This window comes from Lotus japonicus, chromosome 1 (assembly GCF_012489685.1).
Source record: "Lotus japonicus ecotype B-129 chromosome 1, LjGifu_v1.2".
Lineage (NCBI taxonomy): Eukaryota > Viridiplantae > Streptophyta > Magnoliopsida > Fabales > Fabaceae > Lotus > Lotus japonicus.
Window position 1 is genome coordinate 53697538 of NC_080041.1, and position 6327 is coordinate 53703864.

The 6327-nt window shown below is 36.8% G+C and overlaps 1 long non-coding RNA gene across 1 annotated transcript; it reads right to left on the reverse strand.

Annotated features, from left to right (window-relative positions):
• Positions 1-584: 584 nt before the first annotated feature.
• On the reverse strand, positions 585-4888 carry LOC130727822 (uncharacterized). Its single transcript, XR_009015450.1, has 3 exons — positions 4248-4888; positions 2250-2372; positions 585-962 (listed from the first exon to the last, which is right to left on the reverse strand). It is a non-coding gene; the product is annotated as an uncharacterized LOC130727822 (long non-coding RNA).
• Positions 4889-6327: the final 1439 nt, after the last annotated feature.

The window sequence follows — 6327 nt, forward strand, 5'->3', positions numbered from 1 at the left end:
TGTTGGCTCTTCCGGATGGCGCACGTTAAAGAACAAACTCTCATCAAATGCCTTCCTCCTCAGCTCTTCGATACAATCTATGTAGGAAGCCATTGCTAGTTGTGTTCTTCTGTATCTGGGATGTGAAGACTGTTATGCTTTAACCGCTATTTATAAGCTCAATTCAGTCTCCAGACGTTAATGCTGCAGCAGTTTCTCGAGGATAAGTTATTGGTAACTGAAGCTTACCTTTACTCCCTTGGCCGGTGGTAAAAGTTCTGCATATGCATTAACTCATTTCATTACTTCGCTAATTTTTTTTATATATCATTGTTTCCTTCTCCATCTTTTTGAAACTTAGACCTTCTCTAAGGGGGAGTACCTTGTACTTCAAGCTAAGTTTTTCACACTCCAAGCTTTTTGCTTATGACAAAAATGGGGAGTATAACCCAGTTTTTGATGTGTAAGCTGTGTTAGTGTGATTTCTTTTTCTTTTGGAGAATTTAAGAGTTCCACCCCGATTTTCGGGTGCCACGGTAGTAACATGTTAAAGTACATATGCAATCTTTTCCAAAAGGGATTTATAAATGTGAGTATTTATTTATTTTTTCCTTTTCGAAGTGTTTTCTAAAATATGTAATGCATACTCCCAACCGTAAATAATTTACATCTGGCCTCGATCAAGGCACAGCATAAAATACATGACAAATAAACTAAGATCCAACAACGGACTCACTATGCAATGACTCCATAGATCCGATATACTCCCTATGATTTCCACACCGGGTAACCATAGGAAAGCAATGCACCGGAACCTACCCAAAACCTCAAATGCGAATCATAAAATTATCCTACAAGCTTAAACCAATAACGGTAAGCTTTTCTACCCAAAGGCTCTAGCCCTACACCCGACTCTATTCTTCGAGTCTTCTATAGATCTTCCACGTGGAGTAGCATCTGCTCACATCACCTCCTTTCGTCGTCTGGCAGCAGGCCGACCGCCCAAACACAAACATACAACCAAAGCCAAGGCGCGAGGGTCAACTCACAGTATACAATAGATATACAAGCAACATGCGACAAAAGGGGTATAGATATATATGTTTATATATATATATATAAATAATCCTAGCATGTTATTGGCTCTAACAATGCTTCAATAATTCAAATAGCATACAATTCCAGTCAGAGTGAATGTATGCGTGAAATGCAATTCAATATGATCCGGATAATTGTGACGCATTCCCGTTCGCCACTAGTGAAGCATTCCCGTTCTTCATCCTTGACGAAGCATTCTCGTTCTTCGTTAAATGATGCATTGGTGAAGCATTCCCGTTCCTCACCATCGATGAAGCATTCCCGTTCCTCATCGAATAATGCATCGGTGAAGCATTCCCGTTCTTCACCAAATGATGCATGATGCAATATGGTTAGCCAAACATCGAATCGACCTCACAACACAAGCGTTTAGCTCAAAACCCAATCTCAAAAACCCAAGAGTTAGTGTCGGTCAATACAACACAACTCCAACAACCAAAACCTAGAGTTAGTGTCGGTCAATACAACACAACTCCAACAAACAAGAGTACTAAAGTACTCGGGAGTTTAGTGTCGGTCAATACAACACAACTCCAACAACAAAACCCAAAGTCAAAACACAGAGTTAGTGTCGGTCAATACAACACAACTCCAATAATAAGAGTACTAGAGTACTCGGTGACTTTCGATCATCACCGTGGCTCACCTCCCCCTGGTGTCCAACAATCCTCCAAAACCCACAACAAAAGTCGACTTTTCCCCGTCTTTCGCAATTATTTTCCCCTTTAGGTTCCCTATGGTTCATTCAATCATGAAAACGTTTTAAATTGAATTAGTCAGGTTATGAGTTTAATTCTTTGAAAACTAAGTTCTCTAAGGTCTTTAGTTTTCGAAATTCTATTCATTCTAAGTTTTCCAAAAACCCACCAAAAGAAATTTCCCGGGGAAAGTCTAAGTATTCCAACGAATACCAACGAATGGCTAAGCCTCAAACCCCACGTTTGAAGTTGCCTAGGGTTGTTCATCCAACCCGAAATATCAAACAACACCAGTTCAATGAATCCCCACTCCGAAGTTGCGTCAAAACGCACAATTCAATAACATCTCAACATCATCAATTATGGAAAACATCATAACATCAGTTCATCAACATAATCAACATCAAAGTAAAGCATAAGTCGAATTTATCGACGCCTATCATGCAGTCATAGCTAATAGTAAGTTGCCCTCACCTTAGGCGCTTTCCTTACTAAGTTGCGACTCAAATCAAATCCAGTCATATCTTTGCTTTCCCGTGTTGGCTCACTTCCGTTTGTTCTTTGGCTTCGTTGTCAAGCGCTTCCGTTATTCGTACCCTTCATAAGTACACATAACATAATCACTAATTGAGCTACCTACTTTCCAAGTCTAAAGCTACACTCTCAAGCAATTGGCTCGACGAAATCACAAGTTAAACTCAATCTCCTTAATGGTTATAAACCATCAAGATCAACCTCAGAAATTAAGATAAGTCATCATAATGACAACAAAGCAATAACAAAGCTTCAAAATCTTATGACTTAGTAAATCAACTTTAAAACCAAATACTCATATGCTTGTCAAAATAGATAAGTACACATTACTAGTACTTACTCCTCTCATTTTCCTTAGAGATCTCAGTCTCTAATAGGATACTCATTGAGGTATTTTCGCAATACTACACACCACTTCCCGTTAAAGCAATTAACACAACATCTGCAATAGCATTCTCCTATCATCATCCTTAAGTAATCTCTTCCCGTTTTCTATTCCATAATCCTCTTTATCCTCAATACTTACTTATCAAGTCACCTACAACAACTTAATGTCTCAACTCGCTCTCACGATCTATTCCTCAAGCCAACGTTGTATCATTATCAATTCTTATCAAAACCACTAACTCTTATCAAGTAATCCATAAACCATAGTTAACTTCCAAGGCAAACAACTCTTCTTATCTAATGATTATGTACTTATTCATGACTCATAAGCTCCTTCAAAACGATCAAATCATTTCTCTTAAACTTAAACTCGCGATATCTCATTAGACACACAACCCTAGTCTCTTCGAAACTCCACTTTGGTTCTACAAAAATCCCAGCTTATAGATAAGTCATCAATCTCTAAGAAATAACTTCTAGTCCTCAATCAATCCCTTAATCACTTCTAAGTCCTTGAACTTCCAAAGTTTCAAATCTAGACCTTCTAGAACCAAGTATTTATAGTAAAGCTCATAGACTTCTTGGAATTCAAGATTCAATCCTAAGTCATCTTCCAACATCAAGATTGCAATCACAACTTAATCCATTCTAATTAATACCTTTCGGAGTCTAATTCCTCACTCGGAAATCCAAACTTAATTGCTCTAACTCTATCCAATCTTGTTATTCCTAAGCATCCATCGACTAGCGAGATAGTATCAATACGCTTATTCCCTAACACTCCGACAACTTGTTCGACTTTCAAAACCTTTCGCAATCGCTTTTTAACGAATAAATGTGCGTGAACTCAAACGTTCTCTATTTTCATAAACGGATAAACAACGTACGTAAGTAAGTTTAAAAAATATGTTTTCCTACTCCAAAGCATTGCAATATCGATTAAAATAAAAGGTTTTCTCATCTTTTTCCCAAAGCAATTCTTTTCACTTGAAATAACTAATTTTGTCAAACGATTATAAACTGTACAGCGACTTTAGCTAATTTTTAAATATGTCAAATGAACTCCGAAAAATCTAATATTTTTATCCTGGCTTCATCTAAAGGTTTTGTAAATCCTCATAAATTTTCAAGGCTAAATTCAAAGTACAAAATTCAGGAAAAATCGAATACTACAGCAGTTTGTGAGAAACGGGACAGCTTAACCCGTGCTCACCAAAATGCGTATAACTTGAGCTAGACAAATCGAAACGACACGAAACCAGTGGCAAAAGTTTGCTAACTGAAAAAGCTACAACTTTTATGAAGAACACAGTTCGAAAATCTTAACCGAAACATACGATTTTAACAGAACAGCGGCTACTACTTTTGAAAACAACAACAGTTTTATGTGAGTTTTCGCAAAAGCTTTTCAAGCACATTAAGGGCTGAACCCTCATGCCCTCAGAAATCAAAAACCATAACACTATTTAAAACCATATTGATTCATCTAAACCCAGATAACTTTAGAAATCAAATATACATACATACTAATCAAGAAATTAAGGCTTTTACCAAGGAAAATGAGAGGGTGATGTGCCGGTGGCGTCCTCTGCGTGGTGGAGCTCACGGTGGTGGTGCTTGGGTCCTTTCATGGGGTTCTCCATTCAAAACCAGAAGAAGGAGAACAAAGATGGTGGATTGTTAGGCTCCATGGAGAGCAAGGAACGGTGGTGGTTAGAAGATGGAGCAAATATGTGATGATAAGGGGTGTGTGTGGCTTTCATATTGGTGGTGGTGCCATGTTTGTTGCTGCAAGTTAGGAAGGAGAAGAATCATTGTGATAGTGATGGTGTGATCAACGGTTACAAGAGGGAGAGTAGAGGTGGTGGCTCATGGACTGGTTGTCCATGGAGAAGAAAAGGATGTGGAGATGCTGATCAAAAGAGAAAGAGGAACGGTGGGGAGTTGTTGCAGCAAATAAAAGAAGGAGATAAAGTAGGTAACAAAGAAAGAAAAGAAGAAGAAAAGGAGAAGAAAGGAAGAAAGAGCATAAATGGGTCTGCTGAAGAAAGAAAGAAAACGTGAAGGAAGAAAAAGTAATAGTGAGGAAGAGAGAAATGAGAGTGAGTCGAGGATGAGGTGGACGGAGGGATAAGGATGGTGAGATATTTGTTGAAGATACTTTGAGAGGATATATTTTTTTAAAACCGGTACGAATTGATTTAGACACTGAATGATTTAGCTCATAAAGTTAAGAGAAAAATATATGAGTGATATATTATTATCCCAAAAATTATGGGGAACTCTATGAAATGATAAAATATAAATTTGAATCACTTTGAGCAAAATAAAATGATCCGTGAATCAAGAAATGAGTAGAAACTGAGCTAAAGAATAATTGTGAGATAATTAGAACAAATATGACGTTGTCATATCATGTGTCTAAGCTAGAATAATTTACAAGGAAAATGACAATAGTAACTATTATCATTTGAGAGGAACAGACAAACTTTAGATAGCTCACAGAGCGTTGAATTGAGCTTGTCAAATGAAACAAAGAGTTTTATAACTTATTAAAAATAGGAAAACTATAATATCCTTTCTTTTTTCAAAGAAACTCTATAAAGTAAAATATTTTGAAATTAACTATCATTTAAATAATTTCAATGATTTGTAATTAAATTCAAGTCAGGAAAAAGAATATAAACACTCAATTAATTAATAAATCAAAAATAAATAATAAACTAGTTATTTAATTCAGGGTCTTACAATGTTCACTTCTTCTGAAGTGATATTGGTTGACTCTGATACCTTACTCTGCTCATGACTCTGAATACTTATGCGCTCTGATTATTTCATTTCATCTATGTCATGCGTTTTCGCTCTGAACTCTTCTATTATTTAAGCTCAGAATCTAGATATCACTAATGTTTTCATTAAGTCTTAGATTCAGGGGGAGCTAAGCTCAGAATCAAGCTGTGACTTGAATTCAGAATGAGCAAAATAAACCATTCACATCAGGAAAAGTCTATTTCTATTCTTTTTACTTTGAGTGAATTCAGTTTATTGTTTAAGAATTGTTCATCAAAATACTTGGTTTTGTCATCATCAAAAGGGGGGAGATTGTAAGATAAAGTTTTGATCATGTAGTACAACTCTATGTTTTGATGATTACAAGTTAATGTTTTAGTATGAACAATTATGGTACTCTAACGTGTTTTCTGAGTGTGTTCATGACAGGCTCTGACCTTGATATAATCTCACACAAATCAGAAGCACTTTGCTTAAAGAGTGACCCTAGCAACGCTTTCGCAATCTCTATGTTCAAAGTGAACAGTAGAAAAGCTTCAGAAGATCTGAAGATAGTCAAGCTCTGATGTGGACTCAGCTCACTTGAAGTTCTGAAGATCTAGACGTTCTGATAACCCAAACACTCTGAAGGCTCAGAAACTCTGATGGTTTAAAAGACTCTGAAGATCCAGAAGCTGAAAAATGAAGTCTCTGAAGTCCAGAAGCAAACTGGCACTGAAGACCAAGTACTTCTCCTCTGAGTTTAGAATCAGAAGCTACAACAGTCAGAGGATCCATGCTTCCCTCTGACTCTAATCAACAAGCTTCACAAGTTCAAACACGAAGCATTCCTCTGATCAGA